Below are 17357 nucleotides of genomic sequence, written 5' to 3'. Positions count from 1 at the left end.
AACATCAAGGTCAAGCGGCCCTCATTACCATATGATAGATATTGCCCATGGGGATTAATGTATTGAATATAGGGTAACTTTCATTTGTATGTTCTTTTAATTTTTTCATTTCCTGTGGAGTGTGGACTATAATATTATAGTAAAATTGGTCTATGCAATGAAGTATATCACTTTGGAGACACGTTTCTATTACACCGAATGATCTATATTACACATGCTTTTCGAATAATAAAGGTTGTGGTTGTCTATCATAGTCTCGCCTAGGTTTGGATTTAAAAGCCCAGGAATGAGGTGTGATTTGGTGTTTAAGAATACCGCAATGGCATAGTTTGGGAAATCTATGATAGGAAGTGTTGGGTTTCCCATTTGAGTTCCATGAAATAACTTTTGTTTGGGATCTAAGGGCCCGTTTGGGTCTTTGTATCTCTATTTGATAGATTTATCCTATTGTGGTTTGAGGTTATCAATATTTAAGAAAGGGTGCGGTTTTTATAAGGTTGTAACCTTAAACAATCCAATTAAGGCGTACCTCCAAATTTTATCATAACATGTAATTTTGTTGTGAAAGTTTTCTAGAATTATCTTAAAAGCTATTTTTATATCTAATTAGAAAAGTTTAAACTCCAAAAATGGTTAAAATCAAGTAGATCTATAAACATATGAAAATCTTGAAAATGGACGGTCTAGATAATGTGTTGCAAGATGCACTATTTTTGAGACTCAATTTTTTGTTTTTTTTAATATTCATAGACCTCGATGTCTAGATGATCAATTAGAGGGCTTTTCAACATTAAAACAGTCTTTCTGATAGATTTTTGAGGTGCATATGTGATTCTACATTTAGGTTGCAACCTTATATAAACTTTTCCCTTTAAGAAATTCCTTAAATAGTTAAATTTTATGTTCATACCAATTTTCTCAAAAATCTTTCATTTTTCTCGAATTGCCCCTGTTTAAGTCCTTGAAGGACCCAAGTTTTTTATTTGTTTTCTCATAAACTTACTTCGGAGTTTGAAAATTTGAATCTCAAATCAACATCGTTCATATGGGACATCATTGGAGTTCTATTGGAGATCTGAACAACAAAAACCTCTTTGAATGCCTCTTTTGTTACACCAACGCTCTATTTACCAATGCTTGAAGCCCCTAACAGACTCCAAAGTCTTGTTACATTCAAAGAGAGAAACTGAGAAAAATGAGTATAGAGATAGAGAGAGTTGAGCGCCTTGTTACGCTCTCTAGAATTTCATAGAGCATGGTGTAAGAAGATGTATTAGAAGAGGGATGCCTGAGTGTAACTCGTATATAAAAAGGACCCCTTTTATAGAGCTTCTAGAGACTAACTATTTACTGTAGGAGTGGATACATGCACCACGAACAGTCACAATTTCAACGCAAACGCCCATATCTAAGATGGAAGAAATAAAATGTTACAACCACTGAAAGTTATCTATGTATATATATATATTGATAGAAATAATATTCATATTTTTCAAAAAAGAAAATTCCAAATTTAGATCATTGACATAGTTGAGATTATCAAACACTAAAATTTCAATGGAGAATAATCTCTAGTACTTATTTTGCAAAGAGACCACACAATAATAGGTGAGTAGGTCAAATTACCAAATACTTTTCCGTGTTAAAAACCCGAATCACCTGATTGCTTCGTTCGACTTTTTAACACATATAGCATTGTAACTGCGCTTTAAAACTCGGCTAAGCCGTTCTCTCTATTTGAGTGTCTAACACTAACACATGCCTAATGCATCTTGAATTTTAGACCGGTGTTCATAGTGTTGGATTTAATGCTATCCAAAATCACCCACCTAAGGAAATCCCATATTTTGTGGGATCGATAAAGATTGATCCATATTATGTGGGATTGAGATATTCCCATGTTTTGTGGGACTGAGATGTTCAGGGATTGAGATTTATTTTGATAGTCCCATATTTTATGGGACAGAGATATTCTCATATTTTGTGGGATTAAAATTTATATTGATAAGTTTCCTAAAAGAAATAGAAATCCAAAAAGATTAGGACTCTTGGATTTATCTCTTAGTATTTTGACATACATGTAACGTCAATAAGAAGTTTCCTATTAAGTATGGACTCCTAATCTTATATATATAGGATGAAAATGTAGAGAATTTGTGTGCTCTATTTGGGTCACTATATGGGAATGATGGTTCCTATGGAGAGAGAGGGAGCAAGAGCCTCAAGTGCATAAGATGTAATTTCCTCTTAGAGAGAAAAAAGCTTCATTTGGACAGAAACATTGCGATGGTGCATCTTTTAGACCCCTGAAGATTGAGAGACTTGATGGTTTCTTGTAGAGAAGCGGTTTCCATAGAGATTTTGGGTTGTCCTCTTTTAGTAAGAGAGAAAGTCAGTTTCTTGTTGCTCGCTCACGTCTATATCTGGTGTTTTAGGTAATGGTTGCCAGAAGTATAGTGAAGGAATGAAGAGGTTTTTAAAAGGGATTTTCTTGACTTGGGATTTTGTCGAGGTTTGCGTCAAAATCTTTGATGTAACTTTCATTAGTATTGTAGATTTTTGTTTGCCGTGCCCGTGGATGTTAGCCCTCTTGGGTGAACCACATAAATCTTTGTGTTCTTGTGTATAAGTGTTTCATTGTTTATTTATCGTACTTTATTTGCCCAAATATTAGCCCATTGGGTTTAGAGCTTCTTCGCATAACAAGTGGTATCAGAGTATGGGTTGTCAGTATGACAGTAAAGGTTTCGAATGCAAAGTTCGAGGTGGAGAAATTTGATGGAAATACTATTTTTCAGCAAGAATGATGAAAGAATTTATTTGGCAAAAGATGAAGAATCTATAGCTATCCAATGAATGTTAGCATGATCATAGGTGATTTTGATATCAAGGTGGAGTTTGTTGGATTTAGTGCTATCCAAAATCACACACAGAACAAAATCACATATTTTGTGAGATTGATTAAGATTGATCCATATTATGTGGGATTGAGATATTCCCATATCTTATGGGTTTGAGATTTATATTGATAATCTCATATTTTATGGTATTGAGATAATCCCATATTTTATGGGATTGAGATATTCACTTATTTTGTGGGATTGAAATTTATATTGATAAGTTTTCTAAAGGAAATACAAATCCAATAAGATTGGGACTCTTGGATTTAACTCTCAGTCTTTTGAGATATATGTAACATCAATAGGAAATTTCCTATTTAGTATGGACTGCTCATCTTATATATATGGGAGGAAAGTGCAGAGAATTTGTGTGCCCGATTTGGTTCATCATATGGGAATGGTAATTCCTTTGGAGAGAGAGAGGGTTCCTCTGGAGAGAAAGGGGGCTAGAACCTCTTGTGCATAAGATGCAATTTTCTCTTAGAGAGAAGAGAACTTCATTTGGATAGAAACATTGTGATGTTGCTTCTTTTAGACTCCCGAAGATTGAGAAACTTGTTGGTTTCTTGTAGAGAAGCGGTTCCTATGGAGATTTTGGGTTGATCCCCTCTTGTTGCTTTCGTATCTTTATCTGGTGTTGTCGGTAATGGTTGCCAGAAGTAAAGAGAAGGAATGGAGAGTTACTTAAAAGGGTTTTCTGGAATTGGGATTTTTGTCGAGGTTTGATCCAAAATCTTTGATGTAACTTTTATTAGTATAATGGATTTTTGTTTACCGTGCCCGTGGATGTAGCTCTCTTGGGTGAACGACGTAGATCTTTGTGTTCTTGTATATGAATGTATCATTGTTTATTTCACGTACCTTATTTGCCCAAATATTAACCCATCGGGTTTAGAGTTTCCGTGCACAACAAGTGGTATCAGAGCACAACACATAAGCCCATGTGAATTTTACTAAGACCCTTAGATAGCACTTAGACAACAATCACACTGTTAATATTCACATATTTTCAATAATATCATAAAAATAACTTAATATAATGGTCACTTTGCTAGCAATTCCAAGTACCTCAAAATTTTTGATTTTTCCATGGCTTTGTTTTTTTTGTTTTTGTTTTTTTTCTAATCCTTCGTGTATTAGCTGTCCCGACAAACTGTCGGGTCTGACTGTCTCAGTAATCGGGCAAGCCAAGAATTAAAACTTCAATGATCAATGATAAAATCTCTTGTGCCCCTTGTTGAGAGACTTTAAATCAATGTAGAAGATGATAGATTTGTTTAGTTTGAGTATCATCTTCCAATCTTTTCTTTCGTCCAGGGATGATATATCCCCAAGAGTGCGTATGCTATGCTCCTTCTGGAGCATATTATATATTTACTCTTCCAAGTAAAACATTTGGGAAAATAAATTTTTTTTGTTTGAAATTTCGGGATCCTCCAATTATAATTCGGTTACTATCTATTTATAAATCAATGATGTTTAATCTTTAGATACCGTTTCTTTTAGGTACTGAGGAACGGGTAGTTTTTTTTTTTTAATTATCTTTGAAGTTGGTTGCTGGGTACTGAAGATCACGTCCCCAAAATTTGAGATCTAAAATATAGTCCTATACAAATTTTGCCTAAGATAGTATAGGAATTGTATAGTCCTATAAGAGTAGGGAATATTTTGGATAAATTAATATGGTCAATAAGGGGATGATCTTTATTTTTTATATCGGTGATGCATTCCAAGCTTTAAAAGTGGGATAAGTTTAAATTAATAAGATCAACAATACAAAGGATTATATACAATGAGACCATTTATATTTAGTATAAGGAGGTCACAATTATTTCCAACCTTATGTTGTGAAGGTATTTTTGTAGACGTAATTTGTTGCAATCAATAAGATGTGAAGTTATATTTGTGAAGGTCACGTAATTTGTTGCAATTATTTACAACCTGATAATGTGAAGGTATATTTGTAGGCGTAATTTGTTGCAATTATTTACAATTATTTACATCCTTTTTTAGTTAATTAGATCAACACTGCATTAAGGTATATTTGAAGACGTAATTTGATGCAAGTTTTGACAATAAGACACTATGCCACACATATAATGATTTTTTATTTTTTTATTTTTTTTATTTTTTATTTAAAGTTAAAGTTAAAAACTGCAACCAAATCAAATGCATAAAACAAGCATACAAAGTTGTGAAAAGAAATATGTTTGAAATCGAAGAAAACATGAGAGTAAGGAACGTAGCCACCATTAAAATGGGAGAGAGAGAGCCCATGTACAACCCAAGCCTTCAAATATGAGAGAAAAGCAATGTGCAACACAAGTTTTCATATAAGAGAGAGCGCTATGAGATAGGTAGAACTGACAATGGCATGGCAGCCCAGCCAGGCCCGTCAACGCGGCCCTCGAAACTAGGACTTGTACTACATAATGTGGCTTGAGGGGCGGGTGGACCCAGCTATCTTTTCTCTTCTTTTCCTTTTGAGTAAATTATGCTTGGAGCGATCCGGACAAGACCGTGGTCATGCTGGCCCTATAGGCACCCGGGCGAGGTCCGATCGTGGTTGTGCTGACTCCTAGATAAGGTTCCTTCAAACGCAAACGCGTAGTGAAGGATAAATGATGCATATGAAGTGGTAAAAAGTGATGGAGAAATAGGTACAAAGTGTGACTAGGCACAAGCTTTCATCTTACACCTAGCAAGAGCATCCACCAGCCCAAGAAAGTAATGTACATAACCTCCAGGTGTTTAGACTCTAAGTCCTAGTTAGGGTTTGAATTCTGAATTCAGTCTGAGGACGTCAGATATATCTTTCTACAAGGAGTAGGTTAGAGTCGAATTGCTTTGTGGCAGAGGGTCCATGAGAGATTTTTAAGTATCCACTGACTTATTCATGCAAAACTATCACCCACTTCACTTATGCAACCTACTAAAATGGCTCTATATAATGCCTGCTATCCTTGCAGCTCTATGCACTAAGAACTAAGAGTTAGGAGGTTGCCTCATGCTATTCAATTAGCTTAATTCTTAGATTAATACGAAAATGAAGCTCATAATTGTTTTTACTATCCTTTCTATGATAGTTTCACATGGGTATGCGTCTGATCCTAGTCCCTTGCAGGATTTCCGTGTCGCAGACAACTTCAGCAAAGGTACTCCTCTCATCAAATACAAATACCACAACAACAACCACAATCTCTTATATTCTACTTTATTTTTACATAGAAGGAGAAAAGATTCGTGTTCAGCTAAGGCTTGAAGCCTAGACTTTTTCCATTGAAACATGCTAATCACATTTCTCTCTATGGTCTCCCATGCAGTGTTTGTGAATGGAAAAGTTTGCAAAGACCCGATGTTGGTGACAGCAAATGACTTCTTCTATGACGGACTCGACAAGCCCGGCAACACGAGCAATCCTTTGGGTTCGAAGGGCACCCAAGTTTATGTAATGCAAATTCTTGGGCTCAACACTTTGGGTATCTCCTTGGCGCATATAGACTTCGCTCCTGGTGGCCAAAACCGTCCCCACACACACCCACGTGGTACCGAGATCCTCACGGTCGTAGAAGGGACCTTATATGTCGGCTTCGTGACCAGCAATCCTGAAAACCATTTGATTTGCAAGACACTGAAAAAGGGAGATGTGTTTGTGTTTCCTGAGGGCCTCATTCACTTCCAGCAAAATGTGGGCTATGGAAATTCTGTGGCCATTGCAGGTTTGAGCAGCCAAAATCCAGGGGTGATAACCATAGCTAACGCTGTGTTTGGAGCCAATCCACCTATCTCCGATGATGTTCTTGCAAAGACCTTCCAAATTGTAAACAACAGGTTGATAAACTCCAGGCCAGCTTCTGGATGGATAATAACTAAATATTAAGGTCTAGGGGCCCTTATTACTATATGATAGATATTGCCCATGGGGATGAATGTAATGAATATTGGGTACCTTTGATTTGTATCTTCTTTTAACATTTTGAGTTCCTGTCCAGTGTGGACCACAATATTTTAATAAAATTGGTCTATGGAATAAAGTATATCACTTTGGAGACACGTTTCTATTACACCAAATACTCTGTGCTACATATGCTTTTCGAATAATAAAAATTAGAGAAAATTATGTAAAAGTCTGCTATACTTTGCGTTATTATGGATATACCAAATAGTTTATGTTATTACAGATGTGTCCGTTTTTTAATTTTTATGACGCTATTTTTTAAAACAGTCCACTTTACCCTTTTTCAGATGTTCAACATCCGAAAATAGCCGCAACTGAAAATGTGCATTTTCCTATTTTCGGATGTTTAACATCTGAATTTATGAGATTTTCGGATGTTGAACATCCGAAAATAGCGCGGCAGTAAATTTAAACTTCGTCTTCTCTGTTTTCTGCGTTTTTTTAAACTTCGTCTTCTCTATTTTCTGCGTTTTTGGTCATTAGTACAGTGTGCTTGCTGTGTGAGTGCTTTTGTGCGCCTATTTGATCTCTCAATGGTAAAGAATAGTAGATAGTTCATAGATTTTGATTTTCAACGGTGTACGTCTTTGACAGACAACATTTCTTGGATTTTGAAGCCATTTCACAGAGTGAAGGTATGTGGGTCAATTTTTGATATTTAGATTGCCACCTGATTTTTGGTTAGGGTTTATACTCAAGCATACTAGTTATTTCTTGTGAATTAGTTATAGATTGAATTAATTTGTGGCTCCCATTAAAATTTGGGGGTTTGAGAACTTGGAATTTTGTGGTCTCCAACATAAAGATACATCTATATCATCACTTACATCAATTAAATCAAGTCCACTAGATAGACTTGTGTTGTGGTACATATATAGCTAATTTTTTTAGATCGCACTTGGTTAAATTACCAAAATGACTTTTTAGTTCCTCCAAGGGACTATTGCCATTATACTTGGTGACCTTTAATTTTTTCCCCTTTATAAATAACACGTCTGTCATCAACATTCGCCTCAAATGCCCCCCATATCAGAATACCAGTTTCACTCCCTCGGTAGCCATCATCAGTGCTACTGTATTAAATAAATAGAAAAATTTGTGCTACAAAAAATCAATACAATAAGGAATACTAAAAATTGGGATATTTCTAACTACTTTAGGGTTCATAAAATATGACTATTACATAATAGATTGAAATAGTGTACTACTAAAAATGTGACTAGTAAACAATAAACAAAAGAAAACAACAAATACTCAAATAAACATAAAATAAACAACAAATTTGAATACAAATAAACAACTTGAACAATATTTAGCCAAAACAAGGAATACAATGTATCAACATAATACAAATAATAAATAAATATATAAAACAAACAACTTCATCAATATTAAAAAAATTTTATTTATTAATCAGCAATACACAACAAATATTAATAACAAGATATAATATTGTATAAAATAACTGAAAATAAACATAAATTAATCAACAATATTAGGCAAGAGTAAGAACGGTACTAATCACGTCCAAATAGTGAATCAATCTCTACAACTTTATGGGTTATTGTATTAGGGGACAATAAAGGAGGTATGATGCACCAAAGATACCGTTTCCCCAATTTTATAAAAAGAAAAAAAAAAAACTTTCCGCCATGAAGCGGAAAAACTTAGCGCAAAAGTTTTCGGTTGTTGAACAACCAAATTCAACATATGAAAATATGAAAGTTTTAGCTATCGGGCTATTTTCAGATGTTCAACATTTGAAAATCAAATAAATTCGGATTTTGAACATTTGAAAATAGAAAATTGCACGTTTTCAGTTGCGACTATTTTCGGATGTTGAACATCCGAAAAATGCACAAATTCGGATGTTCAATATCCGAAAAGGATAAAGTGGCATTTTTTAAAAAATGGAGCTATAAAATTTTAAAAACGGACACATCTGTAATAACAGAAACGATTTGGTATATTTATAATAACGCAAAGTATAATGGATTTTTACGTAATTTTCTCAAAAAAATATATGAACGTATATAAAACTAAAAATTTGCTTTGGGCACATCTAGCAATTGATCTAACACTACCCCATTTTCTTTTTCTTTGAAAACCATGTTGTAAAGCTTGTTTCCTTTTATTTTTATTTTTTTCCTACAGACATTCACAAAAAAAATAACGAAAAAAACACCACCCCCTTAAACCCCCACCAAAAAAGATAAACAGCCCACAAATAAACACAAGAGTGACAACATATAAACACATATATTTATATATGGGAGAGTATGACGTCAGCCCGCTTGCTGATAGATACAATAAACGTCCATTAGCCCAGATTGAATATGAGTCGATCCAATAGTAATGTTTGTATTTTGTATTTTAATTTTAATTTTTTTCAAATCATATTCACTTCTAATTTTGAGCATCTACTATTGAAAAATAGGCAAACCTAATAAAAATACAATTTGAATATTTAAATTTTATAATCCGGGATCAAAGTAGATTTTTAGGCTATTATACGAGTCAAGATTACCTCTTGTGACAAGGTTTGGATGTGTACCTTGTCAATTTTTACGTAATTATATCATTTAGTATCTAATTTTTTTGGATTTGGAGCCATTCTAACCAGGTCGGTTGAGTATCGGTCAACCTTGGACCGACCTCAGCATGCTCCCGAATCAGTTAGATAATTTATTTTGTACATTCCTTAGTATTTATTATATGGAGACTTGGTTCATGCGGCAGGTAAAATGAGGCACGACTTATTACATTGATATTGTCATTAATTTGAGGACATTTTATATTTCTAAAGAAGATTAGGTTAGAAAAATCCTTCTTTATAGTAAAATTATGTTAGCTTGGTCAAATTAGTAGAAGCTAATTCAACAAGTATTACTCCATCAATTTCAAAATATTGGCTCATGACTGATTCAGATCACCCACCCCACCCACACCCACGTGGCACCGAGATCACCAGGACTCCCAAAAACCGTTTGATTAGCAAGATACTGAACAAAAAAGATGTGTTTGTGTTTCTTGAGGGCCGCATTCACTTCCAGCAAAATGTGGGGTATGGCAATTCTGTGGCCATTGCGGGTTTGAGCAGCCAAATCCAGGGGTGATAACCATAGCTAAAAATGTGTTTGGAGCCAACCCACCTTTCTCTGATGCGGTTCTTGCAAAGGCCTTCCAAATTGATAAACAATTGGTTGATAAACTACAGGCCAGCTTCTCATGGATAATAACTAGTATCAAGGTCAAGGGGCCGGCCCTCATTACCATGTTATGGAGATTTCATTTGTATCTTGGTAATATTTTTGTTATGATTTCCTGTGGGGTGTGGACTACAATACAATAATATTGGACTATGGAATAAAGTATATCACACCAATTAATCTATACTATATATATGTAGTTGTCTATCATGGTCGTGGCAAGGATTGTATTAAAGAGAGGATTGTATTAAAGAGGGCAGGGATGACGTTCGATTTAGGGTTTAATAGTGTCGTAGTTTGGGAAATCTTTGGGAGGGAGTTTTCGCCTGGGTTTCCCTAGTTCCCCAGGAATGACGTTTGCTTTGGAATTGGGATCTATTGGGTCCTTGTATATGTATTTGAGAATTTTATGTTAATTTCTTTTTAAATAATCTATATTTAAGAAATTGTTTGAAAAGTTAGATTTTACATTTATACCGATTTGCTCAAATCATTTTACTATTACTCTTAATTTCTATCTTGAACGTCTAAAGTTTATTTCATCATTCTTTTTTTTTTTTTGCTTGTAAACTTTCTTCGGAGTTTTAAAGTGTAAAATTGTTTCAAAGATCAAAAGTCCAAAGTTGGTTTTTGTTCACGTAAATCCCTCTCTAATCAACATTGGATCTTCAAGGTTTGATATTGATTTATGTGAGCAAAAACCAACTTTAGAGCATGAAGGTCCAAATTTTTTATTTGGAACAACTTCAAAATTTTAATTTCCAAAATACATTTATGAGCAAAAAAAGTTTAAACTTCGAACCTTCAAAGTTTGAGGTATGACGGTCCAAAGTAGGGGTAATTTGAAAAATAAATAAAAAGGAAATTGAAACAAATGGGTATGAAAATAAAATCAAACTTTTTGAGGAAATTTCTTAAATATTAAAAATTCAAATGGACTTTAAGTCAAATTTCTCCATTTATTTCTAGAGAATTTCTTTTTGAAACCTATTGTTACTTCTAAGAGCCTTCGAAGATCCCCCAATCTCTAAATCTCTACCCCCTACAAAGAAGGGTGTGGATATTCCCCCTTTTTAGAGACAAATGAAGAGTGGGCGGGATTTGCTCATCATCAAGAGAGAGAGTGATGCAGTAGAAACCATTGAGGGTGTTGCATATACATGTGTGAGAGATAGCCCTCATGCATAATTATTGATGAATGTGCACATGTCTATTGTATAACCTAAGCTTACCCCTAGATGGAACTGGAAGTCTATATACTAGAATTACATACTCATCACCTATTGCTGACTTTGGAAGTCCATTCATGAACACCTGTGATAGATTGTGGGTCATGAGAACTAGGTCAGTTTGAGAAACTAAATGTGGGACATAATCACTAGTAGAGATATAGTGCGTCAATGTTTTCTCATTTTCCTTAACAAACTTGGATCAGGTTCCTATCAAATTAATTTGAAATAATTAAATTTATTTTAATGATTTTTGAAAAGGGAATTGGGTTGAGGAAACTGAAGATAAAGGTTTACTAGGCTCATCTCACATCACCTAAGGCTTGAGCACTCTCTCTCATAGGTCACACACCACCCTCTCTCTCCTCACATAGTTTTATAAAGAGAAAAAAAGGGGCACGTCCCATTTAGTGTATGCATGGTCTCAAGGGTTTGAATTAACTTCTCATTTGTTGAGATTCAAGAAAGACCTGGATCTCGTGTACTATTGGTGGAGGAGACCATGTGTGGGGTGTGCAAAGTATAGTAGAGGGGAGCATGCATGTAGGGAAGAGAGAGAGAATGCAGATAAGATAAATATGGAAACTTGTGAGAGAGAGAAATTTAGAAGACATAAAGATGAGAGAAATAATAGGGGAAAAAATGGAACTATAAAGGACATGTGCCAATATAATAAAAGGGAATCTCGTCTATATATAAGGCCTATGTTAGGGTGCTTACACTATCGAGCATTCTATTATTATATTTAACAACTTTTGGATACTTATATACCTTTATTTTATACATAGAACATTTTCTTAATAAGGGTATTTTTTTTCATTAAGAGGGGTATGACATGATCCACATGAGGTATGACATCTCCTATTGAGAGCATGTAACCTATACAACAAGAAATATATATTTGTTTTGAACTCATTTCAAGACCAAATTCAGAAATAGGATAAAAGTTTTTATATAAATTTAACAAACAAAGTCATCTGAAATACATGAAATTATAGATCGCAATTTGTGAAAAGCATGAGAATTGTACAAGCACGAAATTTAATTAAAGATTAGGACAGACAAATGATGAGGTCGACTAGACTAGGACCCTATGCAGAGAGAATTCAACGGGCTTAGAACCTTGTCTAGAGAGGCTTTAGTATAGAATAACTACCAAGAGACGCCTGCAATGCAAGAGTTTACGTTGTGGGTGGGGCACGGGTGCTAGGATTTATAGACATAGAATTAAAGATGGGCCTCAAAATGTTTTCGGAAAATGGTTTTTCAATGTTGAAAAACACTCTAATTGATCATGTCAACATTGAGATGTATGAATACGAACAGACAAAAAGATTTGGAGTCCTAAAAGTAGTGCAACTTGTAACTCATTATCTACACCGTCTATTTTCTTGATTTTCATATGCTATGGATCTAGTTGATTTTAAGCATTTTTGGAGTTTAAAATTTTATAATTAGATATGAAAATATATTTCAAGATATCCTAAGCATATTTTATACCAAAATTACATGTTATAATACAATTTGGAGGTGCACGTTAATTGGATTGTTTAAGAGTGCAAACTTCTATGGATTGTTTAAGAGTGCAAACTTATAGAAACCACACCCTTTATAGCTTTCTCTATTTTAATCCATAATTTGTTTGAGGTTTTGTCTCAAGAAGATCTTAGCTTCAATCCATGAAAAAAATTTCTCTATTTCAAATACTTTTGTTTTTTGGGTTTTGCATATTTCAAATTTCTATGGTCTTTTTTCTCTTTTTTTTTTAAAAAAAAATTATAAAATAAAAACCCTATGAAGTTTTTTGTTTTTTGGGTTTTGCATATTTCAAATTTCTATGGTCTTTTTTCTCTTTTTTTTTTTAAAAGAAATTATAAAATAAAAACCCTATGAAGTTTTTAAACAATTCTATGTCATATAGGGTGAAGTTTGTATAAGAAGCCTACCTTATACTGTACAAGTTAGGCACACCTCTAAATTTTTCCTTAAGAAGTACTTTCTGGGTAAAAAATCTTACGATCAATTGAAAATTTATGTTCAACCGTAATTATGAAATCTAAAATAGCGCGCATCAGGTAGTTTTATAAATATATGAAAATCATGATAATAGAAGGTCCAAATAACTTGTTTCAAAATGCAATATTTTTAGAACTTGAAATATTTTTTTTTTTGCTTTATATCCATAGATCTCGAGATCGAGATGATCAATTAAAAGGTTAACCTACTTCGAAACACTATTTGATATTGGGTTGAGGAAACTGAAGATAGGGTTATACTGGGCTCATCTCATATCACCTAAGGCTTGCGCTTTCTCTCTCTAGGTCGCACACCACCCTCTCTCTCTACTCTTCTCTTCCTCGCATAGTTTTATAAAGAGAAAAAATGGGGCACGTCCCATCTAGTGTGTGCATGCTCCCAAGGGTTTGGATTAACTTCCCATTTTTTGAGATTCAAGAAAGACCTGGATCCCGTGTACCATCGGTGGAGGAGACCTCGTGTAGAATGTGTAAATTATAGTGGAGGGGCGCATGCATGTAGGGCAGAGAGAGAGAATGCAAATAAGATAAATATGGAAACTTGTGAGTGAGAGAAAGTTGGAAAGGGATAAAGATGAGAGAAATAACAGGGGTAAAAATGGAACGATAAAAGACATGTGCCAATATAATAAAAGGGGATCTCATTTATATATACTATCGAGCATTCTATTATTATACTTAACAAATTTTGAATACTTATATACTTTTGTTTTGTACATCGAACAATTTTTTAATAAGAATATTTTTTGTCATTAGGAGGGCTATAACATGATCCACGTGAGGAGTGACATCATCCATTGAGAGCATGTAACCTATACAACAAGAAATATGTTTTGGTTTTGAGCACATTTCATGACCAAATTAAAAAATAGGATAAAAGTTTATATACAAATTTAACAAACAAAGTCATTTGAAATACATGAAATTATAGATTGAAATTTGTGAAAAGCATGAGAATTGTACAAGCACGAAATTGAATTAAAGATAAGGTCAGACAAATGATGCGATCTACTAGACTAGGACCCTATGTAGGGAGAATTCAATGGGCTTAGAACCTTATCTAGAGAGGCTTTAGTATAGAATAACTATTAAAAGACGCTTGTAATGTAGGAGTTTATGTCGGAAAATGTTGTTTTCATCTCAACATTGAGATGTATGAATATAAACAGACAAAAAGATTTTTTTTTCCTAAAAGTATTGTATCTTGTAACATTATCTAGACCGTCTATTTTCAAGATTTTCATATGCTTATAGATCTTACTTGATTTTAAGCATTGTTGGAGTTTAAAATTTTATAATTGGAAATGAAAATATATTTCCAGATATCTTAAGAATTTTTTATACCAAAATTACATGTTATAATACAACTTGGAGGTGCGCCTTAATTGGATTGTTGAAGATTGCAAACTTAAAGAAACCACACCCTTTATATATTTCTCTATTTTAATCCATAATTTGTTTGAGGATGTCTCAAGAAGATCTTAGCTTCAATCCATGAAAAAAATTTCTCTATTTCAAATACTTTTGTTTTTTTGATTTTTGCATATTTCAAATATCTATGGTCTTTTTTCTCTTTTTTTTTTAGAAAATTATAAAATAAAAACCCTTTGAAGTTTTTAAACAATTCTAGATTATATAGGGTGAGGTTTGTATAAGATGCCCACCTTATACTGTACAAGTTAGGCACACCTCTAAATTTTGCCTAAAGAAGTACTTTATGTGTAAAAAATCTTACGACCAGTTGAAAATTTATGTTCAACCCTAATTATGAAATCTAAAATTCTAAAATGGTGCGCATGCAGTGGTTCTATAAACATATGAAAATCATGATAATAGAAGGTCCAAATAATTTGTTTCAAGATGAAATATTTTTAGGACTTGAAATTCATTTTTTTATTTTCCCTTATATCCATAGATCTCGAGGTTGAGATGATCAATTAAAAGGTTAACCAACTTCGAAACACTATTTGCTATTGGATTTTTGAGGCTTCACCTTCAATAACCTTTATAGATTGATTGATTTGTAATTTCTTGTATAAAAAGGGCTAGGAATTTTTTAGTGGATGAATTTCAAACAAATTTTTTTTTTTTTTGGCACATTTTTAATTTTTTTGCCCTGGTTTTTGTTTTTTTTGGAAAGACCTTGGGATTTATTTTTAAAAAGAATTCTTTATTTTCTATATAATATAGTAGATTTTTGGGGATTTTTGGCATAGAGCGTGGTAGAGAATTTTTAAGTAGATCTATTTCAACCAGTTTTTTTCTCTTTTTGTTTTTTATGGCATATTATCCAAAAATTTGGTTCAATTTTTATCTTTTGTTTTTCTAAAATAATAATATATCTCGTATATATTACGCTACACCTATTTGGGATTTTTGCATTGAGAGTGTGAGACATTTTTTTTGTTGGACTATTTGAAACACTTTTTTTTGATAATTCAAATTTCTTTGCTTTTTTGTTTCAAAAAACCCTTGAATTATTTAAAATGATGATATATCATGTATATTTCATGCTAGATCTATTTAGGATTTTGGTACAAAGAAGGGTGTTGGCCTTTTTTTTTTGGTGGAAATATGAATAATATTTAGGGTCATTACCGCAGATATACCTATATTTTAGCTTAATTGGAAAAAAAAACCCCAACTTTCAAAAAACTCGTCTACACCATTTTTCTTCATTTGCGGGTTTTTCTTGACGGAAATGACACTCACGGTAGTCGTTTTACCATAATTTTTATCAAGTTTTGCAGTAATTAAAGTCATGTAATAACTTGAAGTACTATTACGATAATTAAACTATCGTAATAACTTGAAGTAGTATTACGGTACTTTAAGTACCGTAATAAATATCATTTTTTTACAGCACTCTTTCTACCGTAATTAGTCACCCTGTATGACTTCGTTCTCGACCAATGAGGGAGAGGACAGAGAGATAAAACTTGGGAGAGAGAGGGGTTTTATGTGCGTGAGTGAGAGAGATTTGAGAGTGAAAGAAGGAGAGAAAAGTGGAATGAGGAGAGAAAAGTGGTGCGGAGAGAGAGAGAGAAATTTTAGGGGTGGATGGAGATGAAATATAGAAATTTTAGGGGTGAATGGAGATGAAATAGAGAAAAGGATAGGCGGGAGAGTTGAAAAAGATAGAGATGGTTTGTTAGGGGATTGAGAGAGATAGAGAGAAAGTTGAGAGAAAGAGGGGTATGTGGATTAAAAGTGCCGTATAAAATGAGTTAAACATTACGGTAGAAAGAGTGCCGTAAAGAAAATTAGTTTCTATTACGGTATATTAAGTACCGTAATACTACTTTAAGTTAATAGGGTATTTTAATTACCGTAAAACTTAATACTAAATACGATAAAATGACTACCGTGAAGGTCATTTTCATTAAAAAAAACCCGAAAATGAAGAAAAAGGATGTAGACGAGGTTTTTGAAAGTTGGAAGTTTTTTTTCCAATTAAGCTAAAATATAGATATATTTGCAATAATTACCCTATATTTTAATGACCTCTTTTTAGTAAGAGAAAATGAGTAAATTTATTTCATTTTAAACCAATTCTTATAGGAAAAAGCTTATATAAGGTTGAGACCCTAAACAATTAAATTAAGGCGCACTTTAAAGTTTCATTAGAAGAGGTTGTTTCGATGCCCTAATCGATCATCTGGACCTTAAGATATATGGATATGAGAAAAAATGGATTTCAAATATTGGAAATAGTGCATCTAATAATGTATTTTTTGGACTGTCAATTTCAACATTTTCAAGCATTCATAGATATGCATGATTTGCACCATTTTCAAAGATTTTAAATTTTATAATTAAAGATGAAAATTAATTTTAATGACATCACAAAGATTTATAGTACTAAAATAACATCTTTCGTCAATGTTTGAAGGTGCACCTTACTTTTATTGTTTGGGGCCTTGACCTTATACAAACCACACCCATTATTAAAACAATACAGTTTTAGGGAGTCTGCGAACTTACATTACACTATGCGGTCCCTTGTCTATCAAATATTGAAATCT

General features: G+C 33.3%; 1 pseudogene; it reads left to right on the top strand.

Moving 5' to 3' along the window:
• The first annotated feature begins 5895 nt into the window (after window positions 1-5895).
• LOC18440348 (putative germin-like protein 2-1) lies at window positions 5896-6891 on the top strand (annotated as a pseudogene).
• Window positions 6892-17357: the final 10466 nt, after the last annotated feature.

The sequence above is a fragment of the Amborella trichopoda genome, chromosome 6, assembly GCF_054954075.1.
Source record: "Amborella trichopoda isolate Santa Cruz 75 chromosome 6, AtrichopodaSantaCruz75HAP2 v2.0, whole genome shotgun sequence".
Taxonomy (NCBI): Eukaryota; Viridiplantae; Streptophyta; class Magnoliopsida; order Amborellales; family Amborellaceae; genus Amborella; species Amborella trichopoda.
This window is presented reverse-complemented; position numbering and strand designations above follow the sequence as displayed.